Here is a 17,581-nt window from a genome sequence, read left to right as displayed (position 1 = left end):
CAATAATTTAGTTGAATGTCTTTAACGGTTTGTCATTAAAACTATGGTTCGATTAAGGTTATCGTATTTACTTACTGGTTTCAGGTCAAATTATCTTGTTTCCGACAGTTCGTTGCCCCGTTACGGATTTTTTCAGAAAGATGTCTACATTGTTAGATGTCTAGAGCGAATATTGCATCGCAGCAGCCCTCTCATATTCTAAATGTAGAAGGAGAAAACAGATGATTTTGTGTCGATGGCTGATTTTGCCATCGAGGAGTATTTTACGATAATGCCAATATCTTTTTTATTACAGCTATTTTACGCATTCCTCTTGGAAGATGTTTAATCCTTAGCTGATGATATGTAGTTCTAGGGACCTCGTTGGACATATTACAGATACTAGAATCCATAGCAACGTTTATCAGAGCAGATTTGTCCTAAGAGGATTCCACAATGCGTTCAGTTTATAAAGGCATAATTGGAAATTTGTCATGTTTGCTCTTAAAGAACCAAACCAAACTCCATGGCACAACAGCCCCGAAGGGCCATGAACTACCAAGTGACCGCTGCTCAGCCCGAAGGTATGTAGATTACGAGGTGTCGTACGGTCAGCACGACGGATCCTCTCGGCCAATATTCTTGGTTTTCTAGACCGGGGCCGCTATCTCTCCGTCAGATAGCTCCTCAACTGTTATCACGTAGGCTGAGTGGACCTTGAACCAACTCTCAGATGCAGGTAAAAATCCCTGACCTGGCCGGGAATCGAACCCGAGGCCTCCGGGTAAGAGGTAGGTACGCTGGACGTACACCGCGGGGTCGGCTGCTCTTGAAGGAAAGGAGAAAAACAAGTTAACTGTACTTCAAATGTAAAAAAACGTTCAAAAAATTGTCTTGCTATAAGGTAATCCGTGAGACCTGATATAGTATGTAGAAGAAGAAGAATGTTTGCAAAGTGTCGTCTATCAATTCTTTAAAATACTATGGTACACTGATTTGGAGAAAGTGAATATATATATCAGGTGGCCCGCTAGAGGCGTACTTTCTACTTATGTGTGGGCGCATGCACTAATGTTGATCGTAATGTCTAATAACTTTCACAGTGGTATTCCAGCTTGCGAGTAGGTTAGGTACGTCAGAATATGAAGAGATAACGACCGGACTACCGCTCGCTGCATGTTCCTCAGCGCTACCCGTCTAATGTGCCCACTTGCGTTAGTAAGTCTCGTTTTCGAACATTTAGTAGTAGGCTGGTATTTGGTACAGTTGCTGTCAACATATAAATAATGGCTGGTGTGTTCAGCAACGACGAATACACAGAAATAACTGTAATCTGTGGAGAATCTGGTCAGAATGCAGCCGAAGCTCGCAGACGGTATGCGAAGGAGTTTCCATATAACAGCCTGCCTTTCATACACGTATTTCGCCAAACAGAGTTGCAATAAAGAGCTTATAGATCGTTCAAGGTACATACAAGCAACTTTTCGGTAGAGTGGAATATCTGCACATTTATAAATGAATTAGTTATTATACTTTTATTTTCTGGATCGTTGTCGTATTTACAAATGCACCTTATTACAGGAGGTGTGTAGTAAAATGACTGCTATTTGTTTCACATCCGAAATATAGCACGTAGTAGCGCTTCTTTATAAACCAGTGATTAGGCATTCCATTCATCACCATTGCATGTGGGATACTTATAAGTAGAAAGTACGTGGTTGGAGGACCACCTGGTAGGCTATATATACGAAATGTCCAAAACATGTTTTTTTTTTTTTTTTGCTTAAGGATCGTTCAGAGACAATCCTTTTCTCAAGTCCAGTTCTTTAGAAGCTAAAAGAACACAAGGGATACACAGCCTATATGTGGGCTGTACACAGCGAAGATGTCTTAAAATATGAAGGTTTTCAAGATCGCAGATTTATGTTGCCAGAAGTCTGAACACTTTTCCAGTGGAAATACGATTCCCCAGCGAAGCTGTCACATGCCTTTCAGTGGAGGACGAGGAACCCATCGGCCCTATTCGTGTCATTCTGACAAACAAACAGTCTCCATTCATGGTGGAGCGTCAGGAAAGTCCAGGATTGATCCATAGTGGATGGGTACCGTCACGTATCTATTTCTGTGAACAGGGTATGACTACGTAGTTCGAACGTCCCAAATGACGGGCAATTCTGTGCAACGTACACCCTGTTTTACGGCCCGATTTTAAGGCCTCTGTCTCTTTCTATGTGCTTTGTGAGTCTTCTGGGTGCATAGAGAATTAATCAAGATTCAAAAGAGGCTCTGGTGAAAGTGGAATTTTTGTCCTATTGTTTCAAAAGAAGGTACAACTGGGCAACACTAACAGAAGAAAAATGGAAGAGGTTGGTCCTTCAAATAATGAAGGCCAAGGAAAGACAAGGACCACTAAGGGCGTGAAAATGAAAGACTCCCTAAGCCTCGATTGCTCTGATACCGTCGGGGTCTGAAAAGAATAGAAGTTGACTAAGGCAGGTCGGATAGGACAGATGAAAGTGAGGAGCCTGGCACACATAGGCGTAAACAATGCTAGGACTCAACTAAGGGCCCCGTGGTTGCCAATACAGGCTCCCAAGCTAAGAGCCCTGAAGAGATTTTCGGTGGATGGGAAGGCAACAATAGGCCAGATATTATTCTAATCGATAAATCAAAAAGATCCGCATCATAAAATTGCTTGTCCAAACACCTCCAATCTGCAAACAACAATAGCCACAAAGATATCAAAATACACAGAACTGGCAATAGAAATACAACGCCTGTGGAAACTAGAATCAGTCACCACAGTTCCAATAGTAATATCATGTACCGGTGTTATTCCAAAAAGCTTGCACAGCTCTCTGGCCACATTAAACCTGCATCATCACACATACCTAGAACTACAGAAAGCCACCGTCCTGACCACCTGCCACATTGTGAGAAAGTTCCTAGGAACGACTTTTCCTCTGACTCACGCCAAACAGCATGAAGTTCCAGGCCGCAGTTCCAGTAATACTGAAGAACAGATTCCCAAAACGGGGACATTAGAAGTTGTCTACAGTTGTTTGTATTTATTGTATAAATGTATATGTTGTAATTATTTCTGTTGTAAATATTTGTAGATATATGTACCTGTAGTTTCATAATCAAGAGTGTAACTCCTTGCTTAGGCCGAGTCAGCCCATTATGTTACCGGCACAAGCCGAGCCTTCCTAAAATAATAATAATAATAATAATAATAATAATAATAATAATAATAATAATAATAATAATAATAATAATAATAATAATACCTCACTTTCTATGGACTCTTCGAGAACACAAACCGTGAACTGTATCTCGAAAAGCACAGTCTGCCAAAATGTTGTGTGCGTTACCATCAAACTAATATATTTTGTACGTTATACGATGTGATTCCTCAATTCAGCTTTTATTAATATCAGCTCAACTCCAATTACAATATCTAGTATATATATTGTACCAGGAACTGTTCCAGCCCTGTACATTGTTTTATAATTGCCGGAACATATGGAAAAGGAACGGCGATAATATCCGTTCGTATGCCCGACATCTTGTGTTAGCGCAATACGAAGTTCCTCGTGGCGAGCTGGACACGTCACGAGCAAGGAACCTGCGGGTGACGTCACTATCACATGTTGTACGCCTCTCTATCGAATGTACTAGAAAGAAAATGTCTAACTTTTCAGCCGATTAAGTTACGGAAATGAGACATATATCATCGTGTAGCTTATGTTCTAAATGTAAACATATGTTAATTTCAATAAGATCCACCAAGGCATTCAAGAGATATAAGCACATTTCCCCTCCGTGACGTGGCAAGCAGCCTTGAGTCGTACGAGATATAAACGGCAGTCCAGACCACAGCAACATCTCCTCTCCATACTCGAGATCAACTTATACACCTGTATTTTTTCGGCTGGGGTGCTCTCAACTCTAAATCGCAACTCAGTCGGCCCACACAAGCAAAAATAGGCAGACTCCTAGTTGGTTGTCGCCTCCCCATAAAAACATGTATTATCTCTCCCTCATCACAGGTGTAGAAACCAGCCTATCAGAACATGTCATCCGGACCCAGCTACGAAAAGCCGGCCTCCGAGTCTACGATGTCCGCAGACTCCTGGACCGCGCAACTTCTCAACCATCTACGCAAGTCTTGGTCTACCTTAGAAACGACGTCGACGCATCAGTCCTGGAAGTCGACGGAGCAAAAATAAACAACAGGATATATACAGTGGTACCAACCCCAGACTATATAATGCAGCAACTGGATGAAAACCCCAACACTCTTCCCACTGTCATGGAAAATCAACCCGCAACCCAGGAACCCCCACCACCTCCCTCCGCCATTTCGTCCATATCAATAACTACTACCATTACTACCATCACTACCTCGGCCATCACTCCTACCTACACCTCTATCATTACTACGTCCACTTCTACGCACCCCTCTCCCATAATGTCAATACCCATCACCCCCCTCAGCCCCTCACAACCTAGCACCCAGCAATCCCCTGTCAACAGAGTAGACGCAACCATCACAGCCCAGCCAGCCACTCAAGAAGAAGCAACTCCCAACCGAGTAGAACCAACCAGCACAGCTCAGCCAGCCATACAAGAAGAAGCAACTGCCACACCACCAGCACCTCAGCAGCCACCAGCACCGAGTTGTGTCATACGGGGCATTGACCCTACCATAACCACAAGTGACATCCTCGAACAACTCAAAACAGCAGGCATCCCAGCCCTCAGAGCATTCAGAATATTCAACAGGAACGGCCCGACATATATGGTCCGCATCCATCTCCCTGCTGAAGAAGATGTACACCACCTCGTCACCACCGGCGTCCGAATCCACTCTCAGTACCACCGAGTAGAGCAATCCCGCTCCCCACCTCCACCCACCCGTATACCTTCTAACAACTCCCACCGCCGCCCACGCCCACCCCCACCCCCAACGCCTCCACCAGTCATCCATCCACCCATTCCTCAAACCAACTACTTTATACCACCCCTCCCAATACTAGACCTTCTCCGACTATTAGCCACTTCCATCACAAACATTACAACAACCCTCCACCTCCTAACATCCCAACTCTACCCCAACACCACGTCCAACCCGCAACTATACCACCACTTTATGTAAAACCTCATTGTAATCTCTATATATGTACTTGTAATCTCATTTGTATTGTAAACCTAACATGTATTGTAACCAAATGTATCTCTAGTAAAACTCAATAAAAAGCACAAGAGCAGGTACTGCACCCTTAGCCAGGAGGCCAAACACCCCCACCTCACAAAAACCTAACACAGCCCCTCTCTAACTTCAAACCACTCCAAATCCCCGAACCCCGCCAAATCTCCTGGCCAGAGAGAAGGCGTTACCTTCTAGGTGGCCCGCCCCTCCCCTTCGGGGAGGGGAATGAAAACATCCCCCTTGGTCCTTGGTCCACAGCAATTCAAGAAGGAGCAGCTGACTGTCGTAGCGAGAGGTCGTACGTGCCTGTCGCTCCACTTTCTCTCTCCTTGCCAGGCGCTCAGTACTTTCAAGTGCTAACCAGGCAGCTGTACTTATTAGTACGACTTCGAAAGAGCTTTTGTCTGAGCTGAGCACTTCTCAGTGCTCGCTTATTCTTATTCTCTTTCAGGAGGACCAGGATGAAGAAGACGGACGTGTGGCGATCGTCGGACTACTGCTGGGCAGCGGAGGACTTCGAGTCGACTGCACCCGAGCCGGAGCCGCAGCAGGGGGAGCCGGATATTGAGGTGGAGACGGAGCCGTACAGGGACGGGTGCGACCCCCCTGATGGCTTTTTCTTCTCCGAAGGCCACACCGATCCGGAGTACGAGGCGCTGCTCGTATACTACAGGCCGGGGCGCCCTGTAACCTCTGAACGGGGCCTCGTCCTGGACAGAATGCGGCGCCCTCGCCGAGGAGGCAGGATCATCTCGACAACCATGGCCATCGAGAGCTTCCTACCAGGAGGCCTCATTATCAGGCATCACGACCAGGAGCGGATGCGCGACGCAGAGAAGGAGCTTTCTACTCTGTTCCAGGTCGTCCGTCTACCAGGGAGGGACGGCGTGCCAGGGATGAACACCGGCGCAGTCAGGGCCGCGACGGAGACCAGGGAGACGCCGAGGAGGCTAAGGAATAGGGCGGTTAATACCGACCTAGTCCTGGCCACCCAGCCGGCGACCAGCGACGCCACCACGGAGGTGGGGCATGACGCCCCCTGGCGCCGCGACTGTGCGACTTCAGTGGAGGAGGACGCCCCCTGGCGTTCTGAGGCTGCTGTCCAGGCCCAGCCTGACAGCACGTCTGTCGAGCTGCAGACCTCGATGTGCGCCCCACAGGACAGGGAATGCACTCAGGCGTTAGCACCGACCGACGCCGCCGCCGCCGCCAGCCAGGAGAAGGAAGAAGACGGCGACGCAGCGGAGCCATCAGCTACCCTGGGGTCACCAGGCCGGGAGGAGGGCCACCAGGACGAGGCCTCTTCCCCCGCCGAGAAGCAACCCCCGGGACCGACCGACGCCGCCGCTGCCGCCAGCCAGGCGAAAGAAGAAGATGTCGACGCAGCGCAGCCACCAGCTACCCCGGGGTCACCAGGCCTGGAGGAGGGCCACCAGGACGAGGCCTCTTCCCCCGCCGAGAATCAACCCCCGGGAAGAAGAAGAAGGCGACGCCGCACCAGGAAGCAGAAGGCGTCGCTGGCTCACCAGGAGAGGACCGCCAAGCCGCAACCCAGGACTGCTCCCAGGACAGCAGTCAACCGAGCAGCCAATCAGGAGAGGACCTCAGCGGGTAGCGGCAGTCAGGTGAGAGTAAAACGTCCCCCTCAGCAGCTCTTGCAGTGTTTCCGCTGCCTGAGGTGGGGCCACCGTCAGGTCAGCTGTGGGCTCGAGGTGAGGTGCAACCGTTGTGGTGGTGATCACCACTACACGGCCTGCGCAGCACTTAGAGACGCGCCGGTGTGCGCCAACTGCTCGGGGGGCCACCCGGCCTCCCATCGCAGTTGCCCTGTCTACCGGGCCATGGCGCGGGCAGAGAGGAAGGAGGCCCGGCGCCATGACCCACCCCCTTCCAGGAGGCCCCCGCCTCGGCGGGCTTGGCCTCACTCTCCGGGATCGGAGACTGGGTACGAGGTACCCCAAGGAGGTGGAGTCGTGCGACAGGCCCTAGTGGTACTCGACGCATGGCTCCGCAGCCGGCAAGGACCGTGCTAGTCACAGCAGTGCCCAGACGGACTGATCCCCAGACGATGGAATGGCGAGGAATTGGTTTATGTTTTGTGCATGTTACCTGTTCCTAACTAACATAACCTCTGGTCTTTTTCCAGCCCACATCCTTGCATGTGCTATCAAAAGATGTCAGGTTTTACATGTAGGCTCTTTCTTCTTTCTGCCTATGTGGTTTTTCCCTGACCCTTCAATACCAAACTTCAACACCATATACCTAATACAATATCGCCTGGTAGCGTGTTTGACATGGAAACAGGCAGATACTCCTTGTATCACTTCCCACTCTTCCCTGCTATCTCTTTCTTCTTCTTAGAAATAATAGCATGTCGGAGGCCATGTAGATTGAGTCGTTGGTCACGCGGGGGAAGCGGGCTTCGGGGGCCCCCCCGAAGAAAAAAAAAACAACACAGCAATTCAAAGGAGCAGCTGACTGTCGAAGCGAGAGGTCGTACGTGCCTGTCGCTCCGCTTTCTTTCTCCTCTCAGCGAGAACTTCGAGATACTACACTACCTGCCCCAGCCGGTTACCGCCTCTCGGTACCTAGGGTTAGATAGGGATTCTATGGCCCAGGGACCCCCGTAACAAGGGATAATCCCGCGTCCACTAGTTCGATTTAGATGTCCCCACATACACTGGCTGACAGAGCAAATGCAACACCAAGAAGGAGTGGTTCGAAAGGGATGAAAGTTGGAGAAAAAACAGAGACGGCACGGACGAATAATTGATGTTTATTTCAAACCGATATGCAGGTTACACAATGCGCACGGCATCGACTCAGTAGGATGTAGGACCACCGCGAGCGGCGATGCACGCAGAAACACGTCGAGGTACAGAGTCAATAAGAGTGCGGATGGTGTCCTGAGGGATGGTTCTCCATTCCCTGTCAACCATTTGCCACAGTTGGTCGTCCGTACGAGGCTGGGGCAGAGTTTGCAAACGGCGTCCAATGAGATCCCACACATGTTCGATTGGTGAGAGATCCGGAGAGTACGCTGGCCACGGAAGCATCTGTACACCTCGTAGAGCCTGTTGGGAGATGCGAGCAGTGTGTGGGCGGGCATTATCCTGCTGAAACAGAGCATTGGGCAGCCCCTGAAGGTACGGGAGTGCCACCGGCCGCAGCACATGCTGCATGTAGCGGTGGGCATTTAACGTGCCTTGAATACGCACTAGAGGTGACGTGGAATCATACGCAATAGCGCCCCAAACCATGATGCCGCGTTGTCTAGCGGTAGGGCGCTCCACAGTTACTGCCGGATTTGACCTTTCTCCACGCCGACGCCACACTCGTCTGCGGTGACTATCACTGACAGAACAGAAGCGTGACTCATCGGAGAACACGACGTTCCGCCATTCCCTCATCCAAGTCGCTCTAGCCCGGCACCATGCCAGGCGTGCACGTCTATGCTGTGGAGTCAATGGTAGTCTTCTGAGCGGTCGCCGGGAGTGCAGGCCTCCTTCAACCAATCGACGGGAAATTGTTCTGGTCGATATTGGAACAGCCAGGGTGTCTTGCACATGCTGAAGAATGGCGGTTGACGTGGCGTGCGGGGCTGCCACCGCTTGGCGGCGGATGCGCCGATCCTCGCGTGCTGACGTCACTCGGGCTGCGCCTGGACCCCTCGCACGTGCCACATGTCTTTGCGCCAACCATCTTCGCCACAGGCGCTGCACCGTGGACACATCCCTATGGGTATCGGCTGCGATTTGACGAAGCGACCAACCTGCCCTTCTCAGCCCGATCACCATACCCCTCGTAAAGTCGTCTGTCTGCTGGAAATGCCTCCGTTGACGGCGGCCTGGCATTCTTAGCTATACACGTGTCCTGTGGCACACGACAACACGTTCTACAATGACTGTCGGCTGAGAAATCACGGTACGAAGTGGGCCATTCGCCAACGCCGTGTCCCATTTATCGTTCGCTACGTGCGCAGCACAGCGGCGCATTTCACATCATGAGCATACCTCAGTGACGTCAGTCTACCCTGCAATTGGCATAAAGTTCTGACTACTCCTTCTTGGTGTTGCATTTGCTCTGTCAGTCAGTGTACAAACACACGGCTCCAGACTCATCTTCAAAAGAGCAAAGATGCACTTAGGAAAGAGCAAATTGTCAGTGAGTCTGGAGTCACTACAGACAACGACGACGATCTGCAGGAATTGACGGAGAGTGAAGGGCAACCGTTATCACGGCAAGCCACTCACTCCACGGCCGTCAGCCCACCAGCGGAGGGAACAGCGCTGTTGTTACAGCGCACCCCTCCGCCAACCACTTTCAGTAGGCTAGGGCTGACCAGCCCTATATCATCACACAGGGTCATCCTTAAGGGCTTACTCCTTAACACGTCCCCAGTGAGCCCATCCCAGGCTGCCAACGGCCATGCTCTGCTGTGTACTTCGGTGAAAATCCCATCACCGCAGTTAAGCAACATAGGCCTTGGTCAGTACATGGATGGGCGACCGCAAGCGCGCAGGTCAGAGCCAACGGCCCCCGCTACGGCCAAGGACCCGGCCGAGCGGGGACCGGTGGCTACCCAACACAGCGTGCCCCCCGTGAGCAGTGAGCGAAATGCGCCAGAGGAGCACAGAACAGACTTCACCCCTGATTCTGTGCAAGTAAACCTGACGCACGAACCTCACGTAACGGGGTGCGCCACGCAGTACTTTGTGCTCACCACCACCACCAACACGACCACCACCACCACCACCAGGACAACCCCCATAACCACCCCGCCAGTAGCCGCTGGCAAGCACATACCTGTGCAGCTGCTGCCCACTCGGCCGGCTGGCTCTACTCGAGCTGAGCCCCGAGAAGGGAGCGCGCAGCGCGGGGAAAGCGAACCAGGAGGCCTGACGTTATGTGCGAGTGAGCGGGAACCGGGGTTCGACACTGAAGTGCCGGAACTCGCACTTGGGAAGGTGACTGGGGAGATACCTGAACATAAACAGGAGACTACTTCTCCCCCCAACACAAACCTTGCCCTCAAACCCAACCTAGTGGCAAGCCAGCTGGACGCCGGGAAAGCGGGACCCAGTTCCGCCTACCCGAGCGATGAGGCGGCGCCCAAGGGAAGGAAAGAGGGCAAGAAAAGACGGACTCGGCGGAAGGCGCCACGTAAAGTCCTACCCCCCCCCCCCCCCGGGCAAGCCGGTGAATCGGACTCCGACCCAGACGAGGCAAGACTGGTGATAGATGTATCAAGTACATCCCAGGATGCCGACTCTGAAGGCACGGAGGGAGAAGAGCCGTGCGGGCACGGGGTGACCGAAACCTTGGACCCAGCCACCCAGCCGGGAAACCAGGATGACGGTTTTAGGGAGGCCAAGAGTGGGAGAAGGAGAAAAGGCGAGGAGAAAGGGAAAGACACCAAGCCTATGAGCCGCAAGGCCCAACAGGGCGGGAGTCGGAAACCGAGTACCCGAGCCGAAAGCTCCACAGACACCTCATACAGCTCGATCATGCCACCACCAGACACTAACACGAGACAGGCACAACAGATAAGACCTCAGCAGACACAAACAAGTAAACCAGCCACCCGTAAGGGGTCGACCCCCCCCCCACCCCTTACGGTCTACAGTAACAATATTAAACTCATCGAAATGGAGCTTCTCAAAAAGCTGACACATGAGCAGAGAAATTATTATTTCTCCAAGCCGAGAATAAACGTACATGAAGCGATCCGGCTACATATGTCCAGCTTCGAAAGCTATGAAATCGCTATGAAAGTGCTGAAAGGGCTTAATATCAAGTTTGTACAGATATTGCCCAACTCAACAGTAAAGCGATTTGTAGTGAGAACGCCCAATAACACGTATGTGCCATATGATATCGGGTTTGCCATGCGAGCCCAAGGTATCCAAGCACTTACTGTACACAGGATGCGAACAGGAAACAGGCCAGCCAAGGGCTGCCTCTACCTAGTTGCCGTGGCGGATACCCCGGGAGCGGACAGCCTGCGGAAAATGCGGATGCTGAAAAACATGCTGGTGACAGTCGAACCGTACCGCCCGCAAACCACTGGCCCACAATGTGGGGTGTGCCAGAGGCATGGGCACTCAGGGGCGACATGTCAGCTGGAACCCAGATGTCGCAGATGCGCCGCCTCCCACCTGTCCCGCGACTGCCCCCACGGCAATGATCCAGCGTACTCAAAGTGCGCCAACTGCGAGGGGAAACACGCGGCTAATTATAGAGAATGTCCCCGCCGCAGGGACTACGAAGCCGCCTTTCAAGGCAAAGGGCCTAAGGGTAATAAGCGTGGCAACCCTAAAGCCCCAGCAGGCCCATCAGGCACAGACGCTTCACGTGGACAACAACAACAAATAGGCCCCTCAGGCAAAAAGGACCCATCAGGACCTACAGGCCATTCAGGCACCAAGGGCCGAAAGCAAGGCCAATCAGGCAAATCAGACCCTTCAGGTGGAGGCAAAGTAAACTTGCAACCCCCAAGGACGGAGGGTACACACAAAACCGGGCCCTCAGCCCAAGCACCCGCCACCTCCGTTCAAAGTAAGACCTCCGAAAATAAAAACAGGAAGAAGGCCCTACCCCAAAGACCCAACCTAAGGCAGGTCAAGTCCACGCACGCTCCCCCGGAGCAGCCTCAGGGCCCGCCCCAGGGCAGCTCCACCCCCCGCAAGGAACCTGCCGCTAATAAAACAGCATCCGACCCACCCCCCAACCCCCAAACCCCACACAACAACAGTCACACCCATCTCACCACCTGCACATGTAACACTAACACAGGCTCAACAGCCAGATGGAAACATGGCAGTAAAGGCGTTCAGGGAAAGGATAGAAGAAATCCTGAAAACCTTCTTTCCGAACGTGAACCTCACGGCAGCCATAACCACTGGGGTAATGATGGCCAACATGCTCCCATTTTCCTGGCTAAGGGATCTGGTTAATGCGATCGCTGACCTCCTGTCCCAAGATGCCTGAACAACACGACGAAGACCACAATAATAATAACAATAACACGCAGGAGCTTCGAGTTCTCATATGGAACTGCCAAGGCGTCAGATCCAGGAAATATGAGCTCGAAGCCTTCCTAGCCGCGAACACCATACACATAGCTCTCCTAACAGAAACCTTCCTCCCACCGGGGAAGAAGTTCACCATAAGAGGCTATAAAATACACCGAAGCGATAAGGCCAATAGAGTCGGAGGAGTGGCAGTTCTGGTAAGGAAGGACATTAAACATATGGAAATTGACTTACCAGAACTGGTCGAGCTGGAGGCATGCGGAATTGCCATGCCAGTGCGAGGAACACTCGTCAATGTAATATCGGCATACTCCAGACCTAAACACCTTAACACACAAGATATAGAATCGGTATTAAGGCAAAATAGAAACACGATCCTAGGAGGCGACCTAAATTCGAAACACGCCAGCTGGGGGTGCCTGAAACCTAACGCAGACCGCGAAAGGCTGTACAACCACATGCTATCCCAGGACTATGTGGTAACAGCCCCCAGCGAACCCACGTTCCTGGCACCAAACGAACAGGTCGACGACATATTGGACATCGCCCTACTGCGAAATATTCCTCAAAGACACACTATAAAGGTCATTAACGACCTAGGGTCGAGGCATCAACCAGTAATATTTACACTGGAAGCGAACCCGGAGGAATATGAGAATAACCCCAAGCGCCGACTAAACTATAAAGCAGCCAAATGGGGTAAATTTGAAAGAAAACTCGATTCACTCCTACAGGGGACTGAGGACATACAAATAGTAAACCCAGCCCAAACGGATGAATCCCTAAAAACACTCGTAAATGCGATCCAGGCAGCCACAACTGCGAGCATCCCGGTACACAAACCTAGACAAAACACCAACATGGAAATACCGGCCCACATTAAAGATCTAATACGCCAGCGCAACAGACACAAGCGCAACTGGGCCCGACACCACCGCGATGAAGACCGGATACGTAAAAACGAACTCAGGGTCGAAATCGAAACCGAAATAATGGAGTATAGGTCTCGGATCTGGAATAACAAACTGAGTACGTTTGACACAAATACCAGACCGGTGTGGAACTTAGCGAGATATTTCACGCGAGAACCACACGTGATCCCAACAATTAAGGGACCTAACGGACCAGTATATGAAAATCAAGATAAAGCAGAGGTGATAGCCGACTCACTCGAAGAGGCCTTTAAGCCCAATGACGAACCGTCGGACCCCGCCTTCATTAGGCAAACAGAGGCCAAGGTAGCGGAATTCCTAACAAACGCACCTAAGCCCGAGGTTAAGAAGACTAATATCCACGAAATTAAGTGGATAATAGGTCACCTTAACCCGAAGAAGGCACCCGGCCCAGATGAGATTCAGAACATAATACTTAAAAAACTAACCCCGAAAGCCCTCGCACTACTCACTAAAATATACAATGCAATGCTCCAATTGCAGTATTATCCCGAACAGTGGAAAAAGGCGAGAATCCTTGTATTCGGAAAACCAGGCAAGGACAAATCTAACCCTAATAATTACAGGCCCATCAGTCTCCTGGACGCCCTCAGCAAAGTATTTGAGAAAATACTGCTGAAAAGGCTCATAGCACATATCAAGGAAAGAGGAATCATTCGGAACGAACAATTCGGTTTTAGAAACGGCCACTCCGCCCCGCAACTGCTTACCCGGGTCCTAGAACAAGCGACCATCGGACTAAACAAGCGAAGGGACACAGGCACGGTATTCCTTGATATCCAGAAGGCATTCGATAAAGTCTGGCACGAAGGCCTATTAGCGAAATTAATAGACCTCGAATTCCACCCAGGGTACATAAGATTAATTAAATCATACCTGGAAGGCCGAGAGTTCCAAGTAGATGTTCATAACACTCTGTCAAGCACGCGACCAATCAGGGCGGGCGTAGCCCAGGGGTCACTAATAGGGCCAATCCTGTTCATTCTATTTACGAATGACATGCCGACAGCGGAACTCACTACCACGCACCTCTACGCGGATGACACTGCTATCACAGTACAACACTTTCAGCTAGCATGCGCCCGAAAGAGACTACAAGTAGCACTGCGAACTCTCGAGCCCTGGCTAACCAAATGGCGTATCAAGGTCAACGTTGACAAATGCCAAGCTGTGATGTTTACTAGGAAGAACAGACGCACACATATGCCAGCCAACATAAAGCCGCTCAAATTATTTAATCGAGATATAGCATGGCACGACAAGGTAAAATATCTAGGAGTAGTCCTAGATAGAAAACTAACCATGCTATATCACATTAAAGACATCCAGCGAAAAACAAACGCACGACTGGCACAGCTCTATCCGATACTGAATAAAAGATCCAGTATTAACAAGCGAGTAGCAATAAACATGTACAAGGCCCTAATTAGGCCGATAATAATGTACGCAGCTCCCGCATGGGGCTACACTGCTATGACGAACCTGGATAAGCTGGAACTAATACAAAACAAATGCATTCGAGCAGCGGCTAAACTCCCGTATGACACACCAATACGCCACCTACGCGCAATTGCGAAAGTCACCTCCATAAGGCAACACATACGAAAGCAAACACTCCGAATGTACAAGAAGTCATGGGGTAGTAAGGTCAACCCTCTAGTCAGTGGAATAGGACGCTATGACGTCGACCTATACACCAAATACCCCACACCGAAACACATTCTGTTCAGGTACAGGGCCAGGAGGCCGGGGGCCCAAAACCGCCCTCGCTCCTAAACTGACACCAACTCAATAGACCGCACCACTTAACACTATGCACACACACTACAACACCTGTATATATGTGCATGCTTGTTTACTACCCACATCCTTGTCCTAGATTATGTTATTACTATGTTATAGATTTAGCCAAGCGAGGGAGGATTGAGAGAAGAAATACAACACTACGAAGGCAACACAACCATGAAAGAGACGATCCAATCCAACCCCGCCCCCACCAGCGACAAAGGAGTGGACGAAAAACCCACCCCTGCTAATACCACTAACTATTAATCTATTAATTGTAATTGTACTTGTTCTACAGGACACGAGAGCGGAAAAGTGGCCCGCACTCTACAGAAGAAAAGTAATAATGTATATATAATAGGATGTGTGTATATATGTGTATATATTTACAGAGACAAGTGTGTGACACCAACACCGCAAAGAAGGGACGTCATCAGGCGGGAAAGAAGATGCCCCTTACAACAAGTAAGGCTTGGCACTACTCCCCTTCTCCTTAAAAGGAGACTTGGCACCAGGGACTGCTGGCTGCTGGACCAAGGGACTAACCTATGGCCCAAAGCCCAGACGCCAGCGGACCCGAGCCGCACCAGGCAGTGACAAGGAGGACTGTTCCCCCATAATAATTGACAAAAGCTAGGTAAATGGTTATGATTGCATGGCACATATTCCTAACTAACACAACCTCTGGTCTTTATCCAGCCCACATCCTTGCATGTGCTATCAAAAGATGTCAGGTTTTACATGTAGGCTCTTTCTTCTTCCTGCCTATGTGGTTTTTCCCTGACCCTTCAATACCATATATCAATACCATATACCTAACACAATCTCGCCTGGTAACGTGTCTGACATGGAAACAGGCAGATACTCCTTGTATCACTTCCTACTCTACCCAGCTATCTCTTTTCTACTTAGAAATTAATAGCATGTCGGAGGCCATGTAGATTGAGTCGATGGTCACGGCGGGGGAGCGGGCTACGGGGGCCCCCCGTAAAAAAAACACAGCAATTCAGTTCGCATTCTTCACAGCTGGCTAGCATGTCACGCTGCACGCGACGAGTCGAACTCAGTATTCCTACTGCCGGACATCGTAATACTTAGACGATTTCGACGGCAAGTTGATACTTAGTTTCTGCGAATACCAGTGAGTAACTTATAAATTGTGGGACTTACAATTCGTCAGACATTCAGACTTAGGAAATTAACGTGTGTATAACATCAAAGTCATAAAGACTTCAAATATTTCACCAATATTTGAACTTGACAAAAATCTTAGTTTTCGTGTGAATAACCATAACCAACTTAAAGTTAGCACGGCTACTTCACATTGTAAGGATCTTGGACTGTTTCAACTGCGAATATCGTAAGTGTAAGTCGCAACACATTGACTATTTTGAGTATTATCAGAGCCTAGAACACTTTAATTTGTGCCGAAACAGACTGTACCATTTAAAACAACGCGTGTGGATAGACTGTATAGTGAACTTCGTAACTCAGTGCTATTGTGGAGTATAGGACTTGTACATGAATAATTGTAGAACTGTGGTAGTGAGCAGTAACATCACGAGATATTACGAGAGAGAGCCATTTATTTATTTATTTATTTGCTGTGAAGGTGAGCCATGACAAACTGTGCTTCAAATGAAAGTTATTTTGACCATACGAACAGTGGGCAGTAAGTGTCCAGATGAACTGTGCAGTGAAGTGTATTTTCCATTATCATGATTTACGATAATAGACAGTGCTCCGACGTATTTCTCATCGACTGAATGGTGATTATTTATGAAACAGTCATCAGCTTTAACAGTGGAAAATCAAATGGTGCACATTTTCAACCTAGTCAGTTGGACTTTTTCGTGTTAAAGCCACTCTTTTAATAACATGAGAAATCCTGACTCGAGACGACGGAGATCGACGGAGAACGACGGAGATCTGCGTAGAACGACGGAGATCGACGGAGACTTGGTACTACGCGGGACAGTTCCAGGGACGTGGTACTATGGAACATCTTGGTGTCTGCTGACAGCTGAGTTCCAGATTGCTGTTTGCAGAGCAGTATTCAACTGTACGAGCTCATCGAGAAGGCGTACATCAGGTGATATCAGTGCTTTTTCCATTCAATTCTGACTTTGAGCAGAAATTTTATAAACAGTGTCATTACTGACAAAGAACATTAAAAGTCCACCTAATTAATATTTTACTTGGAAAATTAACATTTTTCAACTCTTCAAGTCAAGACAGACTTTCAAATAACAGTGTGCTCTCGTATATTCTCATTTATTGGAACTTAGAAATATCAATTGAGTGCATTATTCGTAGTGGAAGAGTATCATAAACACTCAGTTTACAATATTTTCATAAGGTGTACAATAATTTACAAAAAGAGTAGGACGATACTCAGAACTTTATACAAGAATAGATTTGATTTCAAGTGTTTTCATATTTGAGTTTGATGTGTTTTCGAGAAGGAATTACCAAATTTACTTTATTAAATTCATGTAGAAAGTGTAATCTGAAATCACCAGTGCCAATGGAAAGACTTTAGGATTTCTTATTTACGGACAACATTCTTCATTATTAATTTATGCCATGAAAGTTATAATGGACATAACGGATTG

The sequence above is a fragment of the Anabrus simplex genome, chromosome 1 (genome assembly GCF_040414725.1).
Source record: "Anabrus simplex isolate iqAnaSimp1 chromosome 1, ASM4041472v1, whole genome shotgun sequence".
NCBI lineage: Eukaryota > Metazoa > Arthropoda > Insecta > Orthoptera > Tettigoniidae > Anabrus > Anabrus simplex.
The sequence above is the reverse complement of the archived record's forward strand: the minus strand, read 5'-3'. Positions refer to the sequence as shown.